Source organism: Podarcis liolepis (assembly GCF_965112155.1).
Source record: "Podarcis liolepis genome assembly, chromosome: 1".
Classification (NCBI taxonomy): domain Eukaryota; kingdom Metazoa; phylum Chordata; class Lepidosauria; order Squamata; family Lacertidae; genus Podarcis; species Podarcis liolepis.
The window spans coordinates 99,927,450-99,941,301 of NC_139554.1; the positions used below are offsets into that span (position 1 = coordinate 99,927,450).

General features: G+C 41.1%; 1 protein-coding gene across 18 annotated transcripts in view; it reads left to right on the forward strand.

The window, feature by feature from the left end:
• Positions 1 to 13,852, forward strand: part of ARHGAP15 (Rho GTPase activating protein 15) — a 368,006-nt gene that overhangs the window by 288,668 nt on the left and 65,486 nt on the right. The window lies entirely within an intron of this gene.

Genomic DNA, 13,852 nt, shown 5'->3' on the forward strand with positions numbered 1-13,852 from the left:
TTTCTTCTACTACATTTCATGAAATTCATAGTTTTCATATGATGTGTAATTAAACAAATAAACTAGATTAATAAGAATGAAATTCTAATGCCACTTGTATATAAATGGTCCAGATACTTTTAGTGTGATTGCCCTCACATCAGTGGCTTCCGTATTTCAGGTTGATGGTTCAAATGAAAGTTCCAATAGTAGATGAATTCCATTTACAAAAACAGGTGCAGGTACAGTTGCATCAAAATAGGACCAGGTCCTTTCTCAGGATGCAATATTGCATAAGAGGTAGGGGAAATAAACTTCAATATTTGCTACACACTACTATGAGATATGAAACACAGCATCAAAATGTGGATTGCAGCAGTCACAGATACCAAGGGTGAGTTTGCATAACCAGTCATTAAAAGGAAATGCAACAAGTTTTCACTTTATTGCAGTAATTCCATGGATACCTGTAGTTATAAATTAATATGGGGAGATGCAGATAGAGTGGCATGCAATGCCATTTTTGTCTTCAATGGAATAATTCCACATAGTGAGTGTTTATGTCTAGAGGCAAACAATGGCTGTAAAATAGCAGGAAGTTGGTCTGTGGAACCAATTCTGGATCCACACATCCTTCCACAGTGGGGACATTGGTTTCTGGGTGGGAGTTGATCACGGTGTGGATTTGCCAAGCGTGCCTTCCTCTTAGCATGTTTCTCGCTTGCGTCCTGAGTTTGAGTGTCTTCAAAGCCCTTGGCACCTTTGGTAAAGGCTGTTCTCCACCTGGAGCACTTGCAGGCCAGTGTTTCCTAGTTGCCAGTGTTTATACTGCATTTTTAAAGATTTGCCTTGAGACAGTCTTTAAACCTCTTTTGTTGACCTCCAGCATTATGCTTTCCATTTTTAAGTTCAGAATAGAGTAGTTGCTTTGGAAGACGATCATCAGGCATCCGCACAACATGACCAGTCCAACGAAGTAGATGTTGAAGAATCATTGCTTCAACACGGACTCATTGTTAAACCATGTTTATGGAAGACAGTTTTACTTAGCTATGAGTGATCGCCAAATAAGAAGAAAGACTTAGCCTATTGTGTTTGGGAGGCTGGTAGTCTAGACTAGCAAGAATGAGAACTCTGAGGATAAATAGCCTAGTGTATGCCCAGGTGATAAATTCCTTAAAATGAGAAATCACACCACAGTCAGCACCTTTATAAGACTTGGTCTTGGTCTCTTGAGTCACTTGGTCCTTGGATGCTAAAAAACAACCTTCTAGCCATCTGCAGTTATGGCTGTCTTCAGGCTGCCATACCACACTGGTTCAGAGAATTAGGTTCTTTAAAGGGATATGCACTACTTTTTGTGTCCTACATTTGTCTCTGGTCAGAAGCATTTTGACCACAGATAATATTGGGATGTCCACACCACTATCTTAAAGTATTGGAAAGATGTTTCTGTTTCTGGTATACAGTGGTATCTCGGGTTACATACGCTTCATGTTACATACACTTCAGGTTACACACTCCACTAACCCAGAAATAGTGCTTCAGGTTAAGAACTTTGCTTCAGGATGAGAACAGAAATCGTGCTCCGGCGGCACAGCAGGAGGCCCCATTAGCCAAAGTGGTGCTTCAGCTTAAGAACAGTTTCAGGTTAAGAACGGACCTCTGGAACAAATTAAGTACTTAACCAGAGGTACCACTCTAAAATATGTGGAAATACATATATGACTAGCCATCGCAGAAGTAGAGTAACGTTTCCCTACTGGTGCTTTATCTGGTAAAAAAGTGATTCTTATAGAGTCATCTGATATTAGCTTTGTGGTGTAAAAGCTTCTCCAGCACAGCTGCTTCCAACACTGCAAAGGTAATATCAGAAATTTTGTGATCCTATGGGAGGAGTCAGGGAGGCAGCGGCTGTCCACATATGTCCCCTGGAAACTGGGGAAGTACTGGATAAGGAAGGACTTACATCATGAATCCCTCCCAAATGACCAGTTGGGAGGGACCTCATATCGGAGTAAGTAACCACATCGCAGCAGCTCCTGTGATAATAACATCAGGAGAACCTTTCAGAACAAAGGTACAAAGAGCCATGAATTCCTTCCAACCAGTTCTTCACAGAGCAGCCTAGACAATTCAGAAAGAGGTCAGGTGCACCAAAAAGAAGCTTATGGAACATATTGTTCCAGATAATTCAAGCATGTGTGACAAGGAAAATCCAAGCTCTGCTCCCTTACCTTGTCAGTATCTAGTCTAACATGGGGGAAAGGAGGTCATCACTTCCAAAGATGGTGATCACTCTGTCACTGAGTAAAACCTTATATATTGACCCTCTACATGTTAGAGGGGTGGGGGGTGGGGGTGTGTGTGCGCACAACAAATTATCTCTGTGGGCTGCAACTGAGGAATAGCTACAACAAATTACAATATAACCATCAGGAAAGTATTGCTTGCTCTTAAACCTGTGAGATTTTGGCATGCCCTGATAGGTATTATTTAATAGGACTTAAATAATTCCATAGATTTTGAATTTCAGAGAGAGAGAGAGAGAGAGAGAGAGAGAGAGAGAGAGAGAGAGATGATTTGACCTAAGCATCTCATATAGCCTGCCATGTTAGACCACACAATTTCCCCTCAAAACATCCGGAGACAAAATTGTTGTTTCCTGGTGGGTGGTAAGACACTTACATGGAGTGAACTTGGTTAGAATTCGTGAAATTTTAAGGGTCAGCTCTACATAATGGGATGTGCACTAATGTTTAACCAAATCTTTAATCACCATCATTATTAATTGGTTATATTTGTATCCTGCCTTTTCAAAAAAATAAATATAGAATGACTAACTTTTGTACTCAGCATACAGAAAGCGTCATAAGAAGTGGCCATATAGTGTCACTTGTGAAAATGCCGTTAGCAAACTCCAGCACCATCCCTCTCTCAAATCTCTCCCGGCTCCTCACCCTGCCAAACTAGCACAGCACATAAGGGACCCATCCCAGCAACAGTGTCAAATCTGAAAGGAAGTGAAAGCTGAGCTTCCCAAAAGATAAAGAGAAGCATAGCTGCTACATAAAGTAGCTTAAAGTAATGAAGAGAGTTGCCCTATCAATGTGAATAAACTTGAATAAAGTATTTCAGTGACCTCTTCCAAACCAAAGGAGAGCATAGCAAAGAAATTAAGCCTTAGTGGCAAGTTGAAGTGCAAATCCCTTGGTTGATGAGAGATATGGTCTGTTTGAAATAGTTACAGTTTGAGACTTTTCTACAATCAGCGGGTGGAGACTAACATAATCCAATTAATTCCAATTCCCTTTTGTGGCAGTGGTAAAGTGGTGGCTGATACTGTAAGTCCATTGAAGTCTTATCTTCGGTCAGATAATCCAAAATGGATTCGCATTATGAAACTAGCCATTATGAAACAGTCATTTAGAAAGTTCAGACCAACCAATTGTGTCCTGCTTTGGCAATCATTAAGTTATATCCAAAATAAAAGCATTTCTCCGCTTGATGTTTTTTAACATTAAGCGCTCAAGTATCCAATAGCCATCGTATTTGTTCCAATGTTCCATTATGCCCCAACAACTCACTGCAAATAAAATTAAAGTCAAATCTATTTAAAATGTAAAACATTTTACAACAAAAGCACCCCATACATAGTGCCAGACAAAGAAACAATGAAGTGATGATTCACAGCACAGCCCTTTGTCAATGTGTGCATCTCTCTCTCTCTCTCTCTCTCTCTCTCTCTCTCTGTGTGTGTGTGTGTGTGTGTAAAGCAGACTTAAAAAGAGGCCTAATTCTATGGATTTTCAATTCATTGTCAATCTCACACATGACATACTTGTACTGAGCTAAATATCTTAATGGTAGAAATGCAACTCAAAACTAAACAAATAAATGTCACAATTCTGCCAAAGTTTGGCATCTTTGGGTAGAATATACATCAATCTCAAACTTAAATGTATGTTTGAACTCTCATATTGAAATCAGTGGGATTCTAAAGTGTTTTAGCCTGCAATCCTATACACACCTATCTGGGACTAAGTCCTATTCACTTCAGTGGGACATACTTCTCAGTAGGCATGCATAGGATTGCTTTGTAAGGTTGGTAGAATGGTGCCAACAAGATTTTAAGCTCTTGATGCTTCGCACACATCCATACTTCCCCCCACTTTTGAGAAAAGTGGATCACCTTTGCAGGTATACCAACCCCCACATAATGGATAATGGCTGAATTACAGGCAAATAGCTCCAAGGGCTTTGTACTAGGTGCCTTTAAAGTTTGTATTTTTACTTAAAGGAAACCTTTTTCCTTTTCATGTGCCCATTTCGAGCACCCGAATCTTGCCAAATTGCAGGAGGATAGCTGCTGTGGTTTTACCACAAGGAAAAGGGAATCGCTTAAATATCCCCAAGTGTTTTGCGGGTAATTGGTCTGGAATTTGCAGATATGAAAGAGGTGCCCTTGGGTAAGAAACCAGGCATAGATTTTTGTGTGACAGGACTGTGAGCCTAGTTCTGAAACCAAAAACAAATTCTTGGTCTCGGTCATGTCAGAGGTGGATTTAGGGCAGTGCAACTGGTTCTCTCGCACTGGGTGTTGCAGGGCATTGCAGCTATGATGTAGTGAACTGAGCAGAATGGGAAGTGAGGGAGGGTGTTGAATCTTGGCCTTGCACAGGGCACCGCTGAAATTTGAAAGACTAAAGTCTGTCCCTGGCCATGTTTTCAGAGGCAACTATTTCTCTCGGTGTATGTCTGCCTTCCAAAACCACTATTTTGCATCTGGCTCTGTTTCAGCCCCATGCCCAGTTTTCAGTACGTAGTACAGTTTATTTCAGGACATTTGCATAATTTGCTAGTCTGCCTACATGTTTTAATGTTCATAAGAGCAGCCTGTTATGGGAGGATGTTTAATTGCATTTTATTTTATTTTTTGTTCCCAGCAGCTGCAGGAAAGAACATACAAGGCTCATTATAAAGTTTCACTCTGGTTCTCTGTGCCTTTAAATTTGTTCCTGTGATCCCCTACGATGTCTGATTTATTTATTTATTAGCAATAAGCCTACTTTAATCTTCAAAGTGGATAAATTACAATGCAACATTTTTTTTTGTGGGAAATTGCCCGAAAATGTGAATGCTGAGTTTAAATCTTACGAATGTGGATGGATGAATTACTTTTTTTCTTTATCTTTTCCTGTTGAATCTTAATTGCAATAATTTGTTTTACCCTTTGGGGAACTTTATGTCTGGAGTAATTCCTGACCTAGGGATCACAAGCAGACAGTGAATCAGGTTTTGGATAAGTCTGCCAAATATTATGAAACATTGTGTACTATGAAAAGACCATTGACAACATGGAAACAGAAGCTGTGTTAAAAACGTTGAAAGGGATAGGAATGAAAGAACTGTATGTCAGGATCCTAGAGCCACTCCGCTTTAATTGCAAAGCCCATTTTAAAATGACAAGAAGCGTGGAGATATTTTTGAATCATGGGCATGAGCATGGACAAAGAGACACTGTTTTGCCCTAACTCTTCACTTCCTCTCTTGCAAAATAACCTTGAAAAAGCTGTAACAAGGAAAGGGTATTTTCCCCAGCTCAGAGTGTTCAGGTCACCTCAGGTTTGCAGTATGCATGTTTAACTGTGTTAACTGGTATGTGTGTGTTTAGGTCTTTAAAAAGACCTAATCCTAAATACGAGCGAAATATAAAGAGGTGTTCAAAACACTCAGCTGTTAGGGTTCCAAAAGTCTCTCATCTAGCATCTAACAAAGATATCCACCCTTGCCTTACAGGTAAAAGCTGACTAGGGAACTTTTCAAAATCCTCGCCACCACATTTGTGATTCCGAATAAGCTGTTTTTTTGTTTTTTCCCAAGTGGCACAAACGTGTTAGTACAGATCTGCTTTCTAGCAGCTTGCAGCAGTTCTCAGGTTGTTTCTCCCCCTTAAAGATTGCCAATTTGCACAAGCACCCAGGAACATGGATCAAAACACTGCAGGGAGGAATCTTAGCACAATCCTGCGGCTGAGTCGGGATTCTCCGTTGCTGGAGGGAAGTGGTGGTTGCCATTCGGCGCAGCCTCAGCAGTGCTGGGTGGCCTTCTGGCTTTTTGGTGCAGCTTGGGAAGGATGTCAGTTCTTCCTCATAACAACTGTTACAACTTGATGGCGGATAAGGTATTGGGTTGGATCCTTAGTCAAGGTGGGGTTGGGGTATCCCATTAGAAGGATCCAGAGGGGTTGCTTCTGTCTGGATGCGCAGATGGGAGCTGATGGGCCATAGCACTCTCAAACAGTTAATCTTGGTGGGGTTACCCCAATTTGATGTATGTCATAGAGTGATCTTTAACCTCTGTTAACCCTGCCAAATACTTAACCAGCAGACGAGCTGGTTGATACACACCCAGTGTCTGTGCCAAAACATGCTGACATCTGTAATCAGTAACCCAATATGGTTGTACTGTCTTTATCGCAACTTCCCATGCCTTGGCTCCACCGACCACAGCTTCAGCGTGCCTGGACCCTCAAGACTTCCTGGTTAGCCTGAATAATGTGAGGATTTAACAATTCCTGCCTCCTCTGGGCCTTTTCCCGTGAGGCCACCAACTCTGTATATCCAGAGAGCCATCATACTGTAGAGACTGTGGGGGTATTTTTACATAGAGTATAATTCTGTGGCTGTACTTGATGGGTAGGGATACTGTACAGTGGTGTCTCACAAGACGAAAAGAATCCGTTCTGTGATTCTCTTCGTCTAGCGGTTTTTTCATCTTGCGAAGCAAGCCCATTGACGGATTAGCAGATTAGTGCTATTAGCGCTATTAGCGGCTTTTAGCGGCTTATCTGCTGATCGGATCAGCTGATAAGCGGCTTAGCGGCTTAGAAAAGGGGGGGGGAGGAAAAAAAACCAGCAGGAACTCGCAAGACATTGTCGTCTTGCGAAGCAAGCCCATAGGAAATTCGTTTTGCGAAGCACCTCCAAAACGGAAAACTCTTTCGTCTAGCGAGTTTTCCATCTTGCGAGGCATTCGTCTTGCAGGGCACCACTGTAGTACCCAGACACGTTTGATTTCCAACCAATAAACTCTAGTTCTGCTAGTGCTCTCAGTTATGCTCTACTTATATTTAACTCTACCAAAATAAAAAGAAAAATATAAGTGGCTGCAAGATAAAAAAATAATAGATCTGATACACTCCATGGACCTTTTCTGGATTTCTGAAACTATGGCACAGAAAAACCAAACAATTTCATGGATAGGTTTTCAACATTTCCTGGAAGAATGGCAGAGAGAAAGTAGAAGGAGTAGAAGGAAGACCTGCATCAGTTAAAAGCTCAGCTCCCTTCTCAAACTCAAATCCTAGATCCACCACTATGCCTTGTTACAACTGAACTCTCCCAAAACCTGGTAATAACTTGTTAGGAAAGTACTACAGTCAATACAACCTATTGGCTTCAGTCCTTTCCAAACAGATACTACTATGTATCCTTGTCTATTCAATAAACAAACATAGCTAACTGAATGGGCCCCAGCTGCTTTATGCACAATACTGTTGTAGTAACATCAGTGTAAGTCACTCTGTGTTGCATTACAGCTGTTTGTATCTATAAAACCAGGGTGCCAACTATTTATGGTGGTGCTACATTCTTCAAATGGTGTGCAAAGAAGGTGAAGAGTGGATAACCCCTTGACAGTATGATAATAACTGTGTGCGACCTTCATTCATATGTCTAGGTGTCCAAATATCTGTGTACAGATAATGACGCAATGGCAATATATCAAGCATAACTTTGGGGTGACAGCTACGCATGTCTTTAAAACCTTTTGAACTATTGTCTTTGTTTTCGTCGTGTACTTGTTCTAAACTGCTTGTGGTTTTGCTGGATATAGTGGACTTCTTCATGCAGAAACAATGGCAGAGTTCATCTCTGATCGGTGTGACTCAATGAGTATCAGTAGAGTAACTCCAGGAATGAGCATGCCACAGTGTTATCTTATTTCCCTCTAACTCCAATTAAGATTTAAATTAGCAGTACCGGGTTTTTCCAGCTTGCCCTCAGGTCAGTGAACTGAAGTTTCAGAGAACTGCAATAAACAAAAGCCCTCCAACAGGCATAGAACATGTGCTTTTTAGTTACAGCTATTTGCTAATTTAGTGCTAAGCACCATGGAAATGGGTATTCTAGTAATGCGTAGATTCAAACATAGGCAACATTCTTGCTATTGGATCAACATTATCATCTATTTACGTCAAAATGCTGTTAAGTAGCTGCATCAATTTTCCATTCAGCAGTCACCCCTTTGAACTGATAGATGCCAACATTCTGGAGGAATTAAATGCAAGAAATTGAACGACAAGAGCCCTTGAAGTTCATGTTTCATTTGTTTTTCATCTGGAGCTATGTGTTCTGATGATGGTACACTTGGGGTGGTGAACCTTGATCATTTCTGCTCTCTTCGTGTTCTGCAATGGGGAGGCCAATCAATCTGTTGGGAGCTGACATAAAAAGGATATTGTCTTAAGGTAGAGAATTAGAGAAGTCTATCGGCAATTAGCCGCAATACCTAAAACCCACTTATCGATTCTAGCAGAAGCTGCCCTTGCAGCCTGGCACAGCCATGGGCAATTCAGATGGCGTGGATACTCTCATGCAGCTGGTGGAAGACAAGACTCCTCAGTCAGCTGTATGGGGGAAAATAAATTAAAAATTAAATTCAGGCTGCCAAATAAGGGGCACATTCAGGGGCATATATGCTGGCTGTTCTTACACTTGTCCTCACCGCTGTTACCCCTGTCCATTCCATTGCCCTTTTCCTCTGGGCCTAACCCACACAGCTGACAAAAGGGAGAGGCAGAGGTTGTTGCTCCATCTTGCGCCCATCGTTGCTCTGTCTTGACTCAGAGAGGGCAGCAGTTGCAGGGTGTAAGTGAGGTTTCCTACCTCACACACTGGAGGGCAGGCAGTGACAGCAAGGAGATAAAGCATAGCTAGGGGCCTGTAGGGGTTAGCTGTTGATCCCCTAGTGAGACATTGGCTTCAGCAGGTGCTTGGCTATTTCGAACCCTAGCAACAGCCTTGAGGGCAGGTCCACATGAACAATTTTTGGACATAACATAAACTCTGTTCCATATCCCCACACCCCCAGAGTTACAATTTGCAGAGACGTGAGAAAAAATATTTTCAGTTAGGCTGTGGAATTTTCTGCCTTGGAGATCAGAAGGACTTCCTTTCCTCATTGCCTTTAGATGCCAAACCAAAATGTTTCTGTTCCAGTGCACTTATGGTTTGGCTAGATCCTAAATATTTGCTCTTGAATATTATGCTGATGATGATCTTCTGTGTCACTTGGTTTGCTTTTGTTGTTTTAGCTCATTGTATAATTGCATTTCATTTAAATTGTTGCTAGCCACTGTGAACAACTAATTGTGAGCTGGAAACAAGAGTATAAATGTTATAATAAAGAATAAATAGCAAGGCTGATGATGGTTCAACATGCTAACAAAGTGTTCCAAATTCACTTCTCAACCTATAAATCGTTTAAGGACCAAATTTGCCCTGGGCCGCACCTAGACTTTGTTCTCACTAGTGGAGGAGTGTGTGACTTTTGCCAGTTTCCTCTCTCCACATCACCTAGCACCACCTCCCACACTGTTCTGTAGTTTGGGGGCCGTATGGGGCACTGTGTGAGGTGGTACTGGGTCCTGCAATGGGAGGGAGAAAGAGAAAAAGTAATCACCTCCCTGCTGGATCAAAAGCCTTTCATGATTAGAAGCATTTCTATCTGGGGAGAAAAGGCAAAGTCTTTTATGCAACCAAATATGTGCTCACTATGTAGTTATATTAGAAGCAGCCCTTGGTTCCTCTCCTAAAGAGGTGAACATAACACAAATACTTAAAACAAATAAAATATTCCTGTACACCAGGATTGAATCTTGACTTGGGCAAAATATTAAATGAATTGTCCAATTGGGCCTTATTTCTGACCAGGGGTGCCAACTTGAATGAAATATGGGGGAGGGGGTAAGCAAGCCCCGCATCGCATTATTGATCACAAGACATACATAGCACACACATACCATTTCAATGTGGGGTGTGTGTGTGAAGGGACCTCGACCCCTAGGAGTTGGCTCTTATTGTTCTGGCAAAGTTCTATACAGTGGTACCTTGGCTCTTGAACTTAATTTGTTCCGGGAGTCCGTTCAACTCCCGAAATGTTCCAAAACCAATTGGCTGCAGGAGCTTCCTGCACTCAAGGGAAAGCTGTGTTGGATGTTCAGCTTCTGAAAAAGTTTGAAAACCAGAACACTTGCTTCTGGGTTTTTGGTGTCCAGAAGCCGATTTGTTCAACAACTAAGCCGTTCATGAACCAAGGTATGACTGTACTGAATTATTTATTTCTTTGTTCCATTTTTACCTTGCCTTGTCCGACAAAGAATCCACAAATCAGGTTACATCAATAACACTAATAAGTAATTATTGTTGTCGTTATGTGCTCCCTGTTCCCCCCACCCCACCCCGAGTGGTGAGAAGTTTCAAGGGCAGCATTTCCCTGAGTTTGGCTCCAAGGTCACTGGAGACTTAGAACATTTCTGACACGTGTGTGTATGTGTGTGTGTTGGGCATAGGTGGAAGCAGACAGCTTAGTGTTTCTACAGGCAACCAATCCAACGCCTCACATCAGGTCACGAGGTTCCCCATCCCTGCCATTAACCTGACCATTGTGGAACATTATCTAGTCACTCAGGCCTATAATACAGTGATCATTACCTAATCATTCAGGCCTACTGTGAGAGTCCTATTCACGGTAAACAGATGGCAAGCCCATATCAACAGCATCAGCTTCATCATTCTTTCTAATAGCAAGTTCATGTCCCAGTGTGGGCAGGAAGAAAAGCCAAAACAGGGCTGCTGAGAAATGAGGGAGGAGGTATCGGAGGAATCCCCAAGGTTTGCTGAAATAAAAATGTAAAAGTATTTAATAATAATAATAATAAAACACAACAGTCTTCTGCAGAGAGAGAAATCAGCCCAATAAGGACTGGCCATGCTTACTGGACACTGGGAACCGTGGAATGCTGAGTGTGACTTTGGGGAGGGGGGCAAGCAGGATTTTTAACCTCCCCTAATATTTTATAGTATCCTGGAGGAAAGTTTGGCTGGCTGGCCGGCCCTCTGGACAGATCTACAGTGCAACATTTTGTTTCAGGTTCTACATATTATTATTTTTGTTCTTTGAATAAATGGGACTTCTAAATCAATTAGCAGGGGCTGTGCTGCATTCTGCAGTCCACATGGTATAGCCCAGCTCATGTGTTACATGCTACCCATGGTATATGGGTAGTTGGGGGTGTCCCTTGCAAGTGATACAAGGTTGAGAGTCTTTCCTAGGAGGTCACATGTGAATGCTATTTTAGGCCACACTCAAGTGTCTCCCATGTCTAATAACAAAAATTAGAGCATTACCTTGAACAAGTCGATTATTCTTGCAGTTTGCTTTTTGACGCAGTTCTCTCCCCACCCCCTTTTAAATTTGGCATGCTTCCCTTCTAACGAACTTTTTTTTTTTAAAAAAAAAAGTCACTTTATTGCTTGAGGGTAAAATGACACCCTTTGCTTTCAAGATGATACGTTCCTAACACATTTCCTTGAAGAGCTGGAAACAGTGCAAAAATCTGGGCAGATAATTCTTGGTAAAGTTTAGAATCCGTGTATTCCACTTTAGATGTTTAATGTACAGGAGAGAGGGAAAAACAATCATACCAAGCCAGAACGGCAGGGGTTTTTGTTGTGTGTGTGTGTGTGTGTGTGTGTGTGTGTTTCTGCTAAGGTTTCCACTTAAAGGTTTGTGCCAGAGCTACAGTACTTATACATTTTCAAAATGTGTTTTAAGCAATAAGTTGTACAACATTTTTAGAACATGTGTTAAGCTATTTCTCTAAGAATGAAGCTCTTAACAAAACATAAGCACTCTGCATGAGATCTTAGCAGCAAAGTGCTGAAAAGATAAAGTAAGAATTGGTACCATGGGAAGAACACCAGCTGTAGTGCACACAGGTCCATTATGAGAAGTATGGTAGTGGGTAGGGAGAAAATGATTTAATCAGGAGTAAAACCAATTTTATTATAAGGGCACGCAGGGGGTGTGGCACCATAGTGAGAGGGACATTTCAAAATATCTGACAGATTTCAACAATGTGAAAACCCACCCTGTTCTTTAAAGTGACAGTAAACCCCATCAGGTCTCTCTTTTTGATGCTATTGTGAACAGATAACTGTGTAAAACCGGCCTGCTAGGATGCTGTCTGTCTCTTTCTATGGTGTATGGGGGGAAATAAAAGGCTAATTGTTGAAATACAATCAATCAAATTTGATCATGGAGTTCAAAAGAAAGTCCTAATTCAATTTCAAGAGTGAATCGTTTTTATGTTGATGAAAAGTCTGAGTGGTTTTTTTGTTTTAAAGAAGAAAAAGAGAACCAGTTAAAAGTATGTTTTTCAATCTCTACTCCAACCTCTTATAAATTAAGGAAGAGGTGGGTTTGGGGAAAATAAATGTTATTGTCAATATATTGCAATACTTAGAAACTTTATACCTACATTTAAATTCTTTTCTGACACCACTCTTTGGAAAGCAGTAAATATTAGAAAATGTTTACTTTGTGGTATGTGGGTTGTGGGGTGCTGTGTGTGATGTTTTTACCAAGTTTGTCTATGCAAATAGCATTAATAATGGCTAAAGCAAGACAATTCATTTCTGCTCAAAACTGGTAACATTATGTTTTCTGAGGTGGGTGGAGATGTTTCTCCAATAGTTTTAAATTAGTTAGATCTTTACTAGAATATACCCCATGAAAATGTTTCTGAAGTAAAAGCCAAACCACATCTTTATGAATTTTGTGCATTTCTGGAACAGGTAGATGTTGTAAAGAACTTTGCTTACTTTTAATTCACAGCGACAGGCATTTTTTGCTTTCTTGGAGTTTTGTCAGGTCTCTAATTCTGTAGTTTTTTTTGTAGCCTAATAATAATACCAGATGTTTCTAATAAGTATTCAAAGGAAAGGAAAGTAATAATCACCCCATCTTTTTATTAGAATTTTTTTCTTGCATTCTTCCTCCTTTTATATTTAAATTTCTCAGCTCAGTCAAGCTTCAAAAGAAAAGATTTCTGTTGTTCAGAAAATCAGTTTTGCAAGCACTTGTGGTTTGTCTTTAGCGTGTTATCATTTTTGACAGCTTTGCATAGCCTAGGTAGGCCAACAGGGGTCTGTCTAATATTGTTGCTGGGCAAATCTTCCTCCCAGAGTTGAAAAACCAAACAAAATATTTTTGAAGCAATAAGGAGGAATTAATATCTCTTCCCCTCCTCTCTCCCTCCCTCCCACCCACCACCACAATACTGAATTCCTTGCTGACATTACATTCAGGCAACAACAACAAAAAAGGAGAGGAAGAAAAGTGTTGCCCATTATTCCCTTGTACATAGCAAGACGTAACACATGTAAAGCAATAACTCATTTTGTATTGCCATGTTTAGCATATGTCTCCTGTTGGCTCAGCAAGGCCTTTAGGCTGGTCCCTTGAGCCGGTCATCCCTGGCAACTCTTAGCCCCTCGGCCTCGAAACCAAATAGCTTTGAATCATGTTGAGCTGTGATGCTAATTTTTCCTACTGATGCATTATGGGAATAAATGTATCTGACATCCTGTGTCAATGCTACTGTCTCTTTGTGCCTCTTGTTTTTTGTTAGCTGCATTCCTACAGATGGTATTCCATTGAAAATGTTCTCTTCCTCTGGAAAAAAAAGAGAGAAAGAAAGAAAGGGGGGGTGGAAACCCATGCACAGCACCAAACCTCTAGGTGCAGA